The following is a 14,109-nucleotide window of genomic DNA, read 5'->3' as shown; positions in this document are numbered from 1 at the left end:
AAAGAATTATACATTTAGTTTAACAGTAGTCGCGCGCTGGATCTGTCAAAAAAACCCTATTGGTAAAAATATCTCCACTCTGATCATCCTTTGCTAGGGCCACAGTTATGTAGTACATACACTGTCATTTAAAAACGAGTTCTGCTGTTGGAATTACTCAACTTAATTTGAACTTTTCCAGCAGCAAAAGTTGTATGATCTAATAAGTTTCCGATTTCCGTTATGCTTGCAACGTGATAGTAACATAACTACGTAGGAGTATCTACAATTCACTACACGGAAGTGAAAAATGGAAATGAAAACAAGAACTAACTAAAACTGACGCATGCATATGAGTTTAGGTAACATTTAATTGATTGGATGTTGAATGCGTATTTATCGTTGCATGTATGCGTGTATACACATATATGTATACATGTGTAAGAGCAAGAGAATATACAACATCCTGTGTTCTTTTCTTCCGCGTGTATCCTTTTGGGCTTTAAATTCGTTTCAAACAATAAGCGTAAAGTTTTATATGCGCTTATGAAATTGTTGGGGACGAAATTGGCTTTTTGCAACACACGCAAATGCAAAAACTTTCAGAACTCTGAAACCAATTAATATATGGGTATCAATAAATACTTTTCTATTAATTAAAAACTTTTCTTACAGCTTGCATTTCTCAGCTCGTAATTTAGATCAATAAATATAGATTTGATATTTCTTGCACAGCGCTACCCAATTTTTTTTAATTACGTAGTTTAACCTATGGTAGCATGAAACAATTTTAAGAAAACGGAGGCGTGTTGTTTTTGAGAATTTATATAAATAATTTCTTTTTACATGTTTACTCGTAATTTATTTGATTTCTAACAAAGAACCGAGAAACGAATAATTTTTCTAAACGAAATAATATAGACTTGATTTTTACTGCTTTTGAAACACTATTCAATTTTATTTTCTTTTTTTTCGTTCCAAATTAAAAAAAAAAATTACTCAAAAGCATAGAAATTACAAGACAAGAAAAGATTGATTAAAATGCCTAGGTTTTCATTCTACTTTTCTGCAATGGCTTAAACCCTATTTGAGTCGAGGGCGATGCGTTTTCACATTCGATGATGTTCAATCTGAACCTTTTTCGCCACTCTGGCGTACCACAAGGTTGTATTCTGGGTATATTGCTGTTCATTCTTGGCTCTTGCATTCATTCCGCAACTTCCTATTATACACCGACGATCTGAAGATTTATTCAGTCAAGATAAATTATATTTTTGGTGCCTGAAATCACATCGTTCTTTAAATATTAAAAAATGCGTCCATGTTTCGTTTTCAAAATCACGCAGAATATTAAAAATCCAGTACAGCTGCTTTATACCTCTTTTGTTCGCTCGCATCGGGAATATGCTACAATAATCTGGCGCCCTTTCCACCAGTTTCATATTGATAAGATAGAGCGCGTGCCGACGGTGTTTCTAAACTTTGCCTTACGTTCATTGAGTTTCTTGGATCCTATGTGAATCCTCAATGTGAAATCACTCGATTAAAGAAGGTTAAAATTATCTAAACTTTTATTTTTTGCATTATGCAAAGAGTTTATGACTGTCAGTCACTTTTAGAATCTTTTGCTGTTTCACCACATTCATCCGAAGTTGTGAAAAAATGGCCTGAGGGTTGGGAGAAGAGTATCTTTCAGAAAGCGGAATATATGGAAAAATAAAAGAATTTTTTTTTAACTGGTGTCTTCATTTTTAACAGGGATATTTACTGAAGTCTCCTCGTATGTGATAATTGCGCGCGAAAAATATATATGACAAATATATTGAGTCTTCCGAGAGGTTGATTTGCAAATGTATTTCCTGCTTTTTTACAACATTCTTCATCTACTCATATTCACATTTATATCCACATACATAAAAATAGATTTTTCGTACGTATTCGTGTTACATAATTACTGGCATATCAACTTACCCATCAGCGCCGAAAGCTTTCAGCTCACGATCCAATGTCTCTTTGACATTTTGCTGCGAGTAAAGTCCCATTGGGGAGTTGAATTGCTTGTGTACCAATTTTCGTTGAACAGCGGCCATTGCGATTGTTATAGAGTTTTTGTTGATTCTTTTGTTTCAGAATTTTTTGAAATGTAAAAATACTTTAAAAGTGGTAGGCTTATTTGGGCTTAGCTCAGCTCTTTATGCTATACAGCAAAAATCTACTGTAGCAAGAACAAAACAAAGAACTTAGAAGTTGTAGCTAATTTTTAGGTAAATAATAAATATAAAAATTAATATTGTAAATAAATCCATATATAAATAAAACAAAAAGATGAGGTGCGAAAAAAATAAATAATTAAGAAATTATTAGAGAGGGAAGAAAATAAAATATTACTGCTTTATTAAAGAGGCTTCCATCCAGCGCACAATGGTCGAAATCAAAAAAAGTGTTTGAACAAATTAAAAATAAAATATTTAGCTATCCTAATATAATATAAAATATATCCCCTAACCCCTAAAGTAATTTTTATTTTACTGCAACCCTGTTATCTTGCGAAAGCGTTGAAACTCAGCATTTTGTCAAATAGGGGGTGGCCTATTTTTTTGCAACTCAAAATAAGTTGGTCGACAATAAATGTTTGCAATGAAGAAAATAACCCAAGGTATGAAATACTTCAGTAAAATACCGCAATGTACTGTGTTTTTGTCTATATGTGTGGTTGCTGTGCTGTGTTTGAGCAAAGTATATTTTAAATGGCTCCTCTTCAGGGGAGAAAAAGTCAGTTAGCTATTTTTAGTTAGTTTATTTTGGGCCACCTTGAATTAATAAGTACTTGCCAAAACTGCAAAAGGCTTCTTATACTACTTAAAGGAAAACACTAAAAGTGGCTTTCCGATATAATGCGGAATACATAGCGACGGCAAAAACCATTTAAGAAATTCTTTTGGACTACTACCAAAAAGTGGTTATCGAACTTTCTAAGAGTCAAACACAAAAGCAAGAAAAAAAAGCAACTGTCATGGTTTTGTTGTCCCTTTTAGTACAGCCGACCTACAAATATAAACATTAAATCTGCGGCAGAGGATTTGTGATACAATTCTGATTCTAGATACAATTCAAATCTATTTTTATTTGAATTAGAAGAGGGAAGTCGTTATTAATAATTAATAATAGTGCACAGAAACTCGTAGAGATGTGAATGCTGTTTTAAAGTGCATAAAAGTGTATGCGTACACTCTTTTTTAAGTCTTCCATATGTTGCAACATTTTAAACCTAATTAATGAGAGAAACATCATCTTTCAGGTTGGGTACATCACAGTTGTCGGCGAAGCTAAAAATCTTGTAGGTTTACTCGCAAATTTGCCGCTAATCTAGAATCAATGAGATTGAGTTTTAGCGGATTAAAAAGGGCACAGTAGAAGAGGTTTCATCATGATTTTTTTCCATTAAAAACAGTATACAAAATTTTTCAATGAGAAGGAAAAGGGCAACTCAATGGTTATTGATGATGAAATCAATTTTATGAGAAACTCTTTTCTAAGCATCATTGATTCGGTTATTGCAGAAATTTCTAATCGATTTCATGTTATGCCAAATTTTAATGTTTATTTTTCTTTTTTGTGCCAATTAAGTTGCGAAACTCTATAGCAAATTTTATTAAAAAATATTAATTAGCTGTTAATAAAAAGATGTTTTCTAGGGGTTCTTCTATCGTTTGGTTTACTGAATGTAAAATTTTGTCAAAATTTAGAGACATTCCTATTATTCTAGTTTGGAATAGGAAATTTAAACTTTTGTTAACTGATTTTGAATTTTGTCAGCTTATATCGTAATAATAAAGAGTTCAACAAAAATATATAAATTAATTAATACGTAGTATTCATTTTAATTGTTATTATTTAAATTATTTTTATATATTTGCTACAAACTGCTCCAATACAATTCGAGTATATTCCGATTGATGCTGACTCTTTCTGTCTCTACCCATTAAAGAAACTTTACATGCAACATTTTTATTTAACGACATGCTTCTAATGCAATGAAATTTATGTTTGGGGGACCAGGAGAGTTTTATTTTCGAGAAATACGATCGTACTTTACACAAATTTTTGAAATGAATGAAATGAATGGAAAGCCCCCATTTTTTGTGAATGTAAAAAATCAACTGAGATTTAATTATTAGCAGCTTAAAGTTAAAAAAAAGAATTCAAACAGAAGAAAAAAATGATAAAAAATAAAAAATCTGCTGTGGTAATGAAAAATTTAAAGATCACTAATATTAATATTATTTTTCATTGAAAAGTGTGTGTTTTGTATATTCGTGTTAAGTATGTATGTATGTATATGTGTTCATTCCCGCGCAAGTGAATGTGTGTTCTAGTGTTTCTCGCTCATTTTTTTTCAAATCTGCTCTAAATAAATATTTATGTATTGTTGAACGTTGATAAAGTATTGTGTGTGTGTATTTGTGTGCACGTATTTAAAAATTATCATCACACTCCTCGTCTTTAAGTTTCTTTACATTTTTCTTTAATTTGTTTGAACAGAAACGTTTGAAATTATGCACGCTCGATTTTTCGCTCGATTTTTAATTATAAATACAACTACTTCTGTACTGGCTATGTGGCTTTTGAATTTCGTGGGCTTTCGTAGATCGTAGGTGATTCGCTCTGAAAAGAAAAGAAGAACAAAGACAAATATTCCGGTTATTTTTAGGAATTTACTTATTTATTTAAAGCAAAATCAGAGGATAAAAATATTTTTATATTTTTAATGTCAAAAGCAAAAAGTGGGAACAAAATGTGGTTTTATAGTATCATGCGCTAGCACTTCTCACGTATGGAAAAATCAATTTGTGTTGCGATAATAGAACGCAATTGTTGTGAACTTCAAACCAGCTTTATCGCTTCCACAGGAAAAATCGGCTTTTCAATTGATCAACAATGTTGCTGTCTCTTCCATTTGCAGTTAGCCGAGTTCCTCCTTCTATTAAAAGAAAAAAAAAATGGATTGAGTCATGCGGCAACTGCTTGAAGCCTGCTAAAAAGCATGTACGCTTTATTTCACTGAAATGAACTTTGGACCAAATCTGATTGGAAAAAGCTAAACTTTGCAGTGATGCTCTTTCGATGCCTGTCAAAGCTATAACTATTTGTCGACGCTTGTACTCAGACTAATAAAAAACCACTTTAAACCACGAGCTCTCATTGGCCGAGTGCAACTCTTGAAAAAGAATTTGCCATGCTCAATGCAGGAGTCCTGCGATTGCAGAAATTTAAAAGCAACGTCAGCGCAATTTCACCAGAAGGGCAAGTAAGGCAATTAGAGAATAATTGTAACAGGCATCACTGAACAAGAGACGATATTGCATTGGAAATAGCATTGCATTCGTCTTGAATTAAGGCGTACACCAATTTGTAGAACAAAGGCTTTCTCTTGCCAAGCGAGTCCGCTGTGTCCAAATGCTGCCGGCTTCTATTCTCCGAAAACTCAAATTAAGCGAATATGTGTCCAATGAGCCTTCGTTTGCATGAGTCGGCACGCCTTGATTAAACCAAGAGTTGATTTTTTCGGAAAAATTAAGCTTTTGAAAGCAGCGTTTGCTAACCCTTTGCTTTACGATTTAATTTCGAAGAAACATGCGTGCTCAGAGTATTTAATTTTAATGCAACTCTGTGCGGGTGTTATCAGAAAAAAAAAACTAAAATATTATAACGGTTGTTTTTAAGTTTATTAAATTTACTACTACTGCTTTTGAAACATTTAAATATGCGGCGGGCATAGCCCGTCAATGTTGAATTTGGCACAGAAAATGTTTGCGGGCGACACTCGTCATTTCCACTTAAGGCGCTAAATTGATTGGAAACGAAATATGCGACGGTACATTTATTACCTAAAAACTATTTACGCATGCAGTTACGTACATCGTTGCTATATTCACCCACACCAGAAGTATTGCTCGAAATGACTGTTTGCCAAATGCTTGTAAAAAGTGAAGAATTTGGCTACTTTCAGGTGCTCTGGGAGCTACGAACGTCGTTTGAGCAGGTATTTTCATAAACAAGCTGGCGCAAAATTAATCACTCTATCAGAAGATTTATAATTTTTGCTAATGTCATATTTGACACTTGTGAACTAGACAGCTGCACGAAAAAGCAATGAAGCGCCTTTTAATTAGTACAATTATTCAAAAACAAAATTGAATCATTACTGTTGCGCCACCTCGTAGTGGCATTAATTTATCTATTGAGGCATAAGCGGCATCACCTGAAATGACTAATATGGAGTGCTACCTTTTACACAACTTTACGAGGGTTCCCTTTTAACAGAGTCGCCTCTCCAGCTCTACGTGTGATGAGATGTAATTCGATATTTCTATCGAAAAGTTTGATATTTAACATACACTTACACACATAACTCTATTTTAGTAAACTCATCACGAGCTTTATTAATTTTTTATTTTTTGCAAATTCATCTCACCAAAACGATGGAATTAACTCGCGAAAATTTTCCTGCGATGTTTTATTAGGATTTTCGACGTGTCTACTTCAATAAAATTTCGTTGGAGAAATTAGTAAAGCAGTTGCATTTAAATTCATCTCTATTCAAAGTAAGAATAGCTAAGCAATCGCAGTTCATTTTTATGTGCACTCAGCTGCTCGTATTCTACGGTTAAGTTTGAGCGAAAAGCAAAAGCACGGCAAACATTATTCCAGGCTGTTCAATAATTATATAAAGCAAGTCCGTTATATTTTTTTCGAAAAGGGCTCTTCACTCTGAATATTTACATACATACATAACAAGCAATCTATCTGACTCGCTGTTTTCGGAACAATTGACTTTCAGTGCTTTACCGTTACTGATCGCAATTGATACTCATTTTGATGAAAATTCAATTAAAATTATCGCACTGCCAATTAAATTAATCCACCTGCCAATATTGAGACACACTCACACGCACACGCACACACACACACACATACCAACACACGGTGGGTGGGCTACCAATAATTACACCGACATATATGTAACACACTGAGCCAATAAATATGCCAACTTGTCAGTTTACGGTGGCTACTACAGGTGGTCCCTTTGAAATTCACGCACAGTATGCCAAATTCATTTGGTTATTTTTGTTTTTGTTTTTTTAAATTGTATATTTGTGGGTGTGTGCATGCATTGTGACATGAATGTGTCACGTATATGAGAGTGCGTTCGCTGCTCTGCAGCTCAGGATACACAATGAGTAAGCATTTATTTCTTCGTAAACGCGTTTCCAAATGCATTCATCGCCAGATGCATGCACAGTTATACAAGGGTACCCTGTAGGGAAAAGCAAACACTTGTATGCACACTTTTTAGTTCAGATACTGGTATTTAATAGAAGAAATCCTAAACAGTACTAGTGAGAAAATGATCAAATAAGAAAGTTAAAACTCGTTTATGGACACATTAATGCATCGCGATGTTTGTAGGATTGCATATAAGTATAGGGTGGGCCATGTAAAATTTGCTTTTTGCATCGGTTATAAAAAAAACAAATCAATATTTTTTCAAACTTTTTTTTTTATTTTGAAGATTGAATACTGTAATTTATGAATTAAAAATAATATCGTTCAAATGACTGCCACGACTGGCTTTACAGTAGGCCATTCGATCAACCCAATTTTTAAGCACATTTTCGATTGTTTGGGCTCCAATTTCATGAATGACACCTTCGATTTCGTGTTTTAAAGCATCAATCGTCTCTGGATGGTTCGCATAGCATTTGTCCTTAACGCCTCCCTACAAAAAATAGTCCAACGGGCTTAATCACAGCTCCTAGGCGGCCAATTGATATCGGAATTTCGGCTGATTATTCGGTTTTCAAAAACGGTAACCAAAAGTTCGAGTGTAGCTTTGGCAGTGTGACAAGTTGCACCGTCCTGTTGAAACCAAATGTCGTCCAAAACTCGTTGAGCATGTCACGGTAACGCTCGCCATTTACTGTAACCGCGGAAGAAGAAGAATACTCACCACTTTGGAAATAGGTTTTCAATATTTCAAACCTTAAAGAAATTATGAACTGGTTGAATTATGTCATTTGTGTTACCATTCTCAAAAAAATTGGTGGTTCCAAAAGCAAACGCTATATGGCCCACCCTGTAGATCCTGTATTTATTTCAAAAACTCTATCTGCCTATGATGTCAGTTTTCTTTCGTGCAATTTCTTTCAAATTGGCCATCGAGAATTTTCCCAGCGTTCTATGTCGTAGAGCACCCAGATTTGGGCAGACACATGGGTAGTGAAAAACTGTTTCTATAGATTCTTGTGGATTGCAGCGTCTACATTTATTGTTGTATGGCCACCCGATCTTCCTGGCATGGTCTCCAAAAGGCCAGAAATGCAATTAAGAAAAGCACTTCAATTGTATAAAAAGCGGTTTTTTCATCACATCCTCGCAGTCAGTCGACTCACAAAATATGAATACGAAATTTAACTACTATTAATTCTATTTATGTCCCTCAATTTTATTTCTTTATTAGTTGTTTTAGAGAATTTCTTTTAAATATTATTTTTTTTTATTTATTTATAGTCTAGGTTTGAACGAATTTTTGAATGTTTAACTAATTAGTGTGTCTCAAAGATGTTTCATTTCGAACTTTCCAAAGCTGAAAAACAGCCACCAAAAAAAATCATATCCACAATGCAGCATTCAGCTACCATGGCTGAACTTTTCTCGAAGACCTTTAAAACGCACAACGGTAGTAGACCTTATGAAGTGCGATGGTATTGTGAAATGCTTCTTAATATACCTACATTCAATTGTCAAATGAAAATTGCTATTAGTATCCTTTTATAAATATATACCTACTTGGTGCAATTATACAACGCGTCTAAAGTATGAATAAGAATCTTTGATAAAAATAGAACTAATAGAGCCGAAAAGTAAACTGGTATTTTCTAGTTCACTACTAGTATTTTTTCCTGCAGGGTACCTATGGTATGCACATTCATATCCGCAAAACGTTAATTTATTGGATAACCAGTTACTGAATTCGCTTTAAAGTTTAAATAAAAAATAATTTCTACGAAATGCAAATTTTTTAATTATTATGTATGTATGTATTATATGTAGATGCAATCGATAGATCTTCAGGTTGAAGTACATAGCTCATATCAATTCGAATGTGTAGTCGTATATTTGCGCTCGGCTTGATTCTTTTGTGTATTCACTAAATCTTTTTTAACCAAAGTAGGTGACTATTAATCGGTGGACTCCACAGTTCTAAAATTGTTCTGAATATGAAACACCTAATATAAAAAAAAAGTTGTTCTCATATCCTAGCGTTCAGATAAGGGCAAACTCTCGATGGTACATATTTCTGACTTAAAAAAAACTTCTGCCATGTGAAGGCGGCATTGAATTATGTGCACCTTCATTTATAGGACAAAGCGCGCATCACAGGTTCGAACGAACGCTTTGGTTGAAGGAAAAGCTCAGGTTGGAGGATGCCCAATTTTTTTTTTTTAAGTACAGCAGATGTGTCTTTTATGTAGCGAGATTGGCGGCTTCTATACAAGTATTTCATGTTGATCTTACAAATTTGCATGCATTTATTATCATTTTCGAAATACACCTCTTTATGCCGATCTGTCATTATTCGAGAGACATTTCAAATAGACCTAAAGGTACACTTTGCAAAAAGGCAAAAAAATATGTTGTCAAAGAAGTTTGAGAAATAATTATTGATACTGAATAGGGTTGCCACCTCACCTAAATATATTGGGGTGGGGAATAAGTTCATAGCGGCTTTACCGAAGACTTTTTTTAATTCAAAAACTATGATTATATCAATAAGATAATCAATTATATATTCGCCGCTGTTGTTTACAATCTCTTCCCACATCTCGACCATTTTGTCTGGTCTGATGTCAAAGAAGTTGTTGAGGCAGTTTTTAAGAACCTCTGTGTTATCGAATGTAATGTAATCGGTAATGCCCTTCATATGCTTTGACAGGGTGCAAAAAATATGGTAATCGGTCGGTGAAAGGTCCGGAGAATACGAGAGATGCTGAAGGATCCCCCATTTGAGTTCTTGGAGTGCGGCTTTGACAACTTGTGCAGCATGGGGCCTGGCGTCGTCGTGAAGGAGTATGGTTTGACCATATCGATCAGGTTTTACAGTAGAATATTCTCATTCACGCCGTGTATCTGGTCAAGGCAGAGCTGCTTGTTGACCGTGGCATTCCTTACGAGCGTTTTCCCGGGCACCATGCCCTCCCAGTCCCATCAAATACATATCATGATCTTCATTGACGATTTGGTACAAAAAGCGCCGTTTATGACCGCGTGTTGGTCGATGGCGGGCGAGATTCTCAGAAGCAAGTTGAAGGTGATTTTTTTCGTTGAGCTCATGAGGTACCCAGGCTTCCAATTTTTCAGTAAATCCCATTGAATGCAGGTTATTGGGAATTGTTTTATGATCGCAGCTATTCTGCTAATTCAAGACTGGTTTGGCGGCAAAGTTCTCCTTCAGAAGTGATTTCAGACGTTCTTCATAGAATTCAGAAGAACTTCCGCTGGACGTGTCATCGATGTCACAGTCGCCATTTTAGAACTTTGTAAACCATTTTGTTGCTGACACCTTGCCCATACTTGTCACAAATGTCCTTGGTTGCTTCGGCAACTTTTTGACCTCGATGAAAAGCAAAGGAGAGCAGGTGAGGAAAATGTTGATATTTGCCTCCATTCCATTTCTAAGACTCAAAACTAATAAAATATCAAATAACTCAAAAACTCAATTAACATAGTTTTGTAGAGCAGAAAGGGTTCAATCGAATGAATACTTAGCCTTTGCCAAACAGCAAACAAATCGTTGTAAAATAAAAGAAAATATAAAGACGCTATGAACTTATTCCCCAACCGAAAATGTTTCAAAAGAATATTACAGGGTGTCTAATGAGAAGTTTTTAAGTGCATTTTAATCTATTGCAATTGCAAAGCAGGGAATTGATACCTGCACCGCTTTAAACATAGGGCGTTATCGCATTTGAAGATCAGTGCGCCAACAACCGCGTGGCAAAATATCAACGAAAGCTTAAAGTTAAAAAAAAAATGAAGCAACGCTATAGAAGCAACTGTCTTGACAGAAACTTTGAAAGGCGGAATGAGAACATCACTCTCAGTCCAATTATTCTAACGTGCCATTTCAATTTCTGCACCCCTTTTTGGGTGTTTGGCTTTGTTCAAATGGAGAGCAGCCGGGGGTTAAGGCTCTGACGGGAAACCCTCAATACTTATATACTTATACAATAGAATTCCATCGACCCTAAGCGTTTAGGATGTCTTGATTTTGTCCACTAAAATAAAGCAATCTACAGCTTTATGCCGTTTGCCGATTGCTGCAAGAAATAATATTTCAATGTGAATACTCAGCTATTTTTCTGAGATTCCTTGGAGTAACTTTCGCTAACTACGTAGCTTCTAGCCAGTCGTCACTTAAAACAGCTATCCAACCAAACGTGCTGATTTCCAAAGCCGCCTGAAGCTCTTGTATCCTTTCCTCTCACAACTTCACAGCAAAAGCAACGTGAATTTCCATAAATAGTAAAATAAAATGTTAACACTTTCACCAAAAATAAAAGAAACTGCCCCAGTTTTTATTTTTTTTTAATTTTGCTAACATACGTACGAACAAACATGGGTATATAAAAATCGAGTATGCAAGGTGCGTACACACTTACAAACCAATGTGCTGTGTGACGCATATACTTTAACATTTTAATGATTGTTGCAACATTGCGTTGCACGCAGAGTACAAGTGCATACGTATGCACGAGCATGCAAACATAACTCCATGGACATACACATGGAAGGTGCTTTTTGCCACGAATATGCGGTTGCTATTTGTTGCGCCAAAGCCTGGCCAACAGCTTACACGAGAGCGGCAACAGAAACGCGTGCCTTGACAACGTAACAACTCATTTGCTTTGCAGCATCCGCGAGAGCTTAAAGTGCATACCCACATAGCCCAAGCACATGTACATACACATATAACCTCTGCACATACACACATAATCCATCACCAGTTACATACATGTTATATACCCGTTTGTGTGCTTGGGTGCATTTATGTGGGATTGGGGTGGTTGATGCAAGCACAACATCAATATTACCATTACAATTATCAACATTTCAACTTCCATCATTTACCTTATCATAAATCTGTTGCTTATCAACGTAGTCATTCTCTTCACCATCACCGACGGAGAAGAACCAAAAGGTGTGCAGGGTATCTTGCGTGAACTCTGTTACCACATTTACACATACATGCATTTTTATTTATATAATGTATACTATATATACAGTGACTCCCAACGAAACTGATGCAGTCGAATTTTTGATCCCGATAATGAGTGGCGGCCGCCGTAGCCGAACGGGTTGGTGCGTGACTACCATTCGGAATTCAGAGAGAACATAGGTTCGAATCTCGGTGAAAGAGTAAAATGAAGAAAAAGTTTTTTTCTAATAGCGGTCGCACCTCAACAGGCAATGGCAAACCTCCGAGAGTATTACTGCCATGGAAAAGTTCCTCATAAAAAATATTTGTCGTTCGGAATCGGTTTGAAACTGTCGGTCCCTCCATTTGTGGTACAACATCAAGACGCACGCTACAAATAGGAGGAGGAGCTCGGCCAAATACCCAAAAAGGGTATAAGCACCAATTATTCTATATACCCCGTGATCAGAAAGTACCGGGACTGTTTAAATAAAACAAAACAGAGGCAAAACAGGCAAATTTATTTTATCTCCTTCAAAATATGTCTGAAGCAACACACAAGTGTCAACGTTTAACCCAGTCCTCCAGCACCCCTTGTAGGCCGACGAAGAGATGGCCTTCAGTTCCTTCGTCGTATTCTATTTGATCTCCTCTATAGATTGAAATCTCTTTCCACGAAGTAGTAACTTCAACTTGGAAAACAAAAAGAAGTCGCACGGGACAATATCAGGTGAATACGGTCTTGCACGATGGTATTTACTTGGTGTTTGGTCAAATAATGCAGTATAATTTGGGCTCGGCAAGTATTGTTAGCCCACATTTCCGGCCGTTTGCGACTTACAGCATCTTTCAAACGCTTGAAAACGGATAAATAATATTCTTTATTGATGAGCTGGCCCGATTGAAGATACTCATGGTGCACTACGCCTTGGCAATCGAACATCACCTTCCCGGCACTTTCTGATCATAGGATATATATTTTTTTTTTTGGGTGTTTGATCGACATGCTCCTCCTATTTGTGGCGTGCGTCTTCATGTTGTTTCAGAAACGGAGGGACCTACAACTTTAAGCCGACTCCGAACAGGTGATGGGTTTTCATGAGGTGCTTTTTTATGGCAGAAATACACTCGGAGGTTTGTCACTGTCAGCCAAGGAGCGGCCATTATTAGACAGAACTTTTTCTATCATTTAGTGCTTCGTGCCCGGATATTTGAACTTGCGCACTTCTGAAAAGTCCCAATTCCGTTCTGAATTTGCCTTAGCCCATGCATGTTTTTTGAAGGTGTGATAATGGGAACAGCGGTTTTCAATGTGCTTTGGCATTTGAGGTATGCTGCACATAAAAATTACTGCTACACCCCACCCACTTGTATGTGAACGTTTTCGACTGCTAAAAATATTTAGCTGCAGATGCGCGTGACATATTTGAAGCTTTGGGGTTTGTACATAGGCACACTGCCTCAAATCGCTTGTCATGCGCTGGACTTATTTTATAAGAACAACGTACGCTTTCTAAATTTGTCACAAAACTAACACTGCTATTAGGGAGACTGTATATGATATTGAATCTTGCAAAATTCAATCGTCCGTACGACTTTTGGCACTGATAAGTGGCTTGTTGCCGGCTATGCCTCCATGGAAACAAAGTTCTCATCAATAAGCGAACGCATAATTTTAGTTGTGGGTACATATTTGCATATGCAATATAAGTTTTTTTCCCAGCAAAAAACATAAATATATGAAATAAAATAAAAATAGCCCAAAGGTTTAAATATTCGCATGATTTTAACTTGATAATGCCACAAGTGCTTGCTGCATCATTTTGGCGGTGAGCATACCGCGATTCATTAACATAATCTTGGATGCATGT

The 14,109-nt window shown here is 35.9% G+C and overlaps 1 long non-coding RNA gene across 1 annotated transcript in view; it reads right to left on the bottom strand.

The window, feature by feature from the left end:
• Positions 1–1,955: 1,955 nt before the first annotated feature.
• The window catches only part of LOC129241765 (uncharacterized), a 37,136-nt gene continuing 24,982 nt past the window's right edge, over positions 1,956–14,109 (bottom strand). The window contains exons 2-3 of the long non-coding RNA XR_008582159.1: positions 4,497–4,644; positions 1,956–2,194 (exon numbers count right to left, since the gene is read on the bottom strand). This is a non-coding gene — a long non-coding RNA (uncharacterized LOC129241765). The remainder of the gene's footprint in view (positions 2,195–4,496; positions 4,645–14,109) is intronic.

Source organism: Anastrepha obliqua, chromosome 3, assembly GCF_027943255.1.
Source record: "Anastrepha obliqua isolate idAnaObli1 chromosome 3, idAnaObli1_1.0, whole genome shotgun sequence".
Classification (NCBI taxonomy): domain Eukaryota; kingdom Metazoa; phylum Arthropoda; class Insecta; order Diptera; family Tephritidae; genus Anastrepha; species Anastrepha obliqua.
The sequence above is the reverse complement of the archived record's forward strand: the minus strand, read 5'-3'. Positions and strand labels throughout refer to the sequence as shown.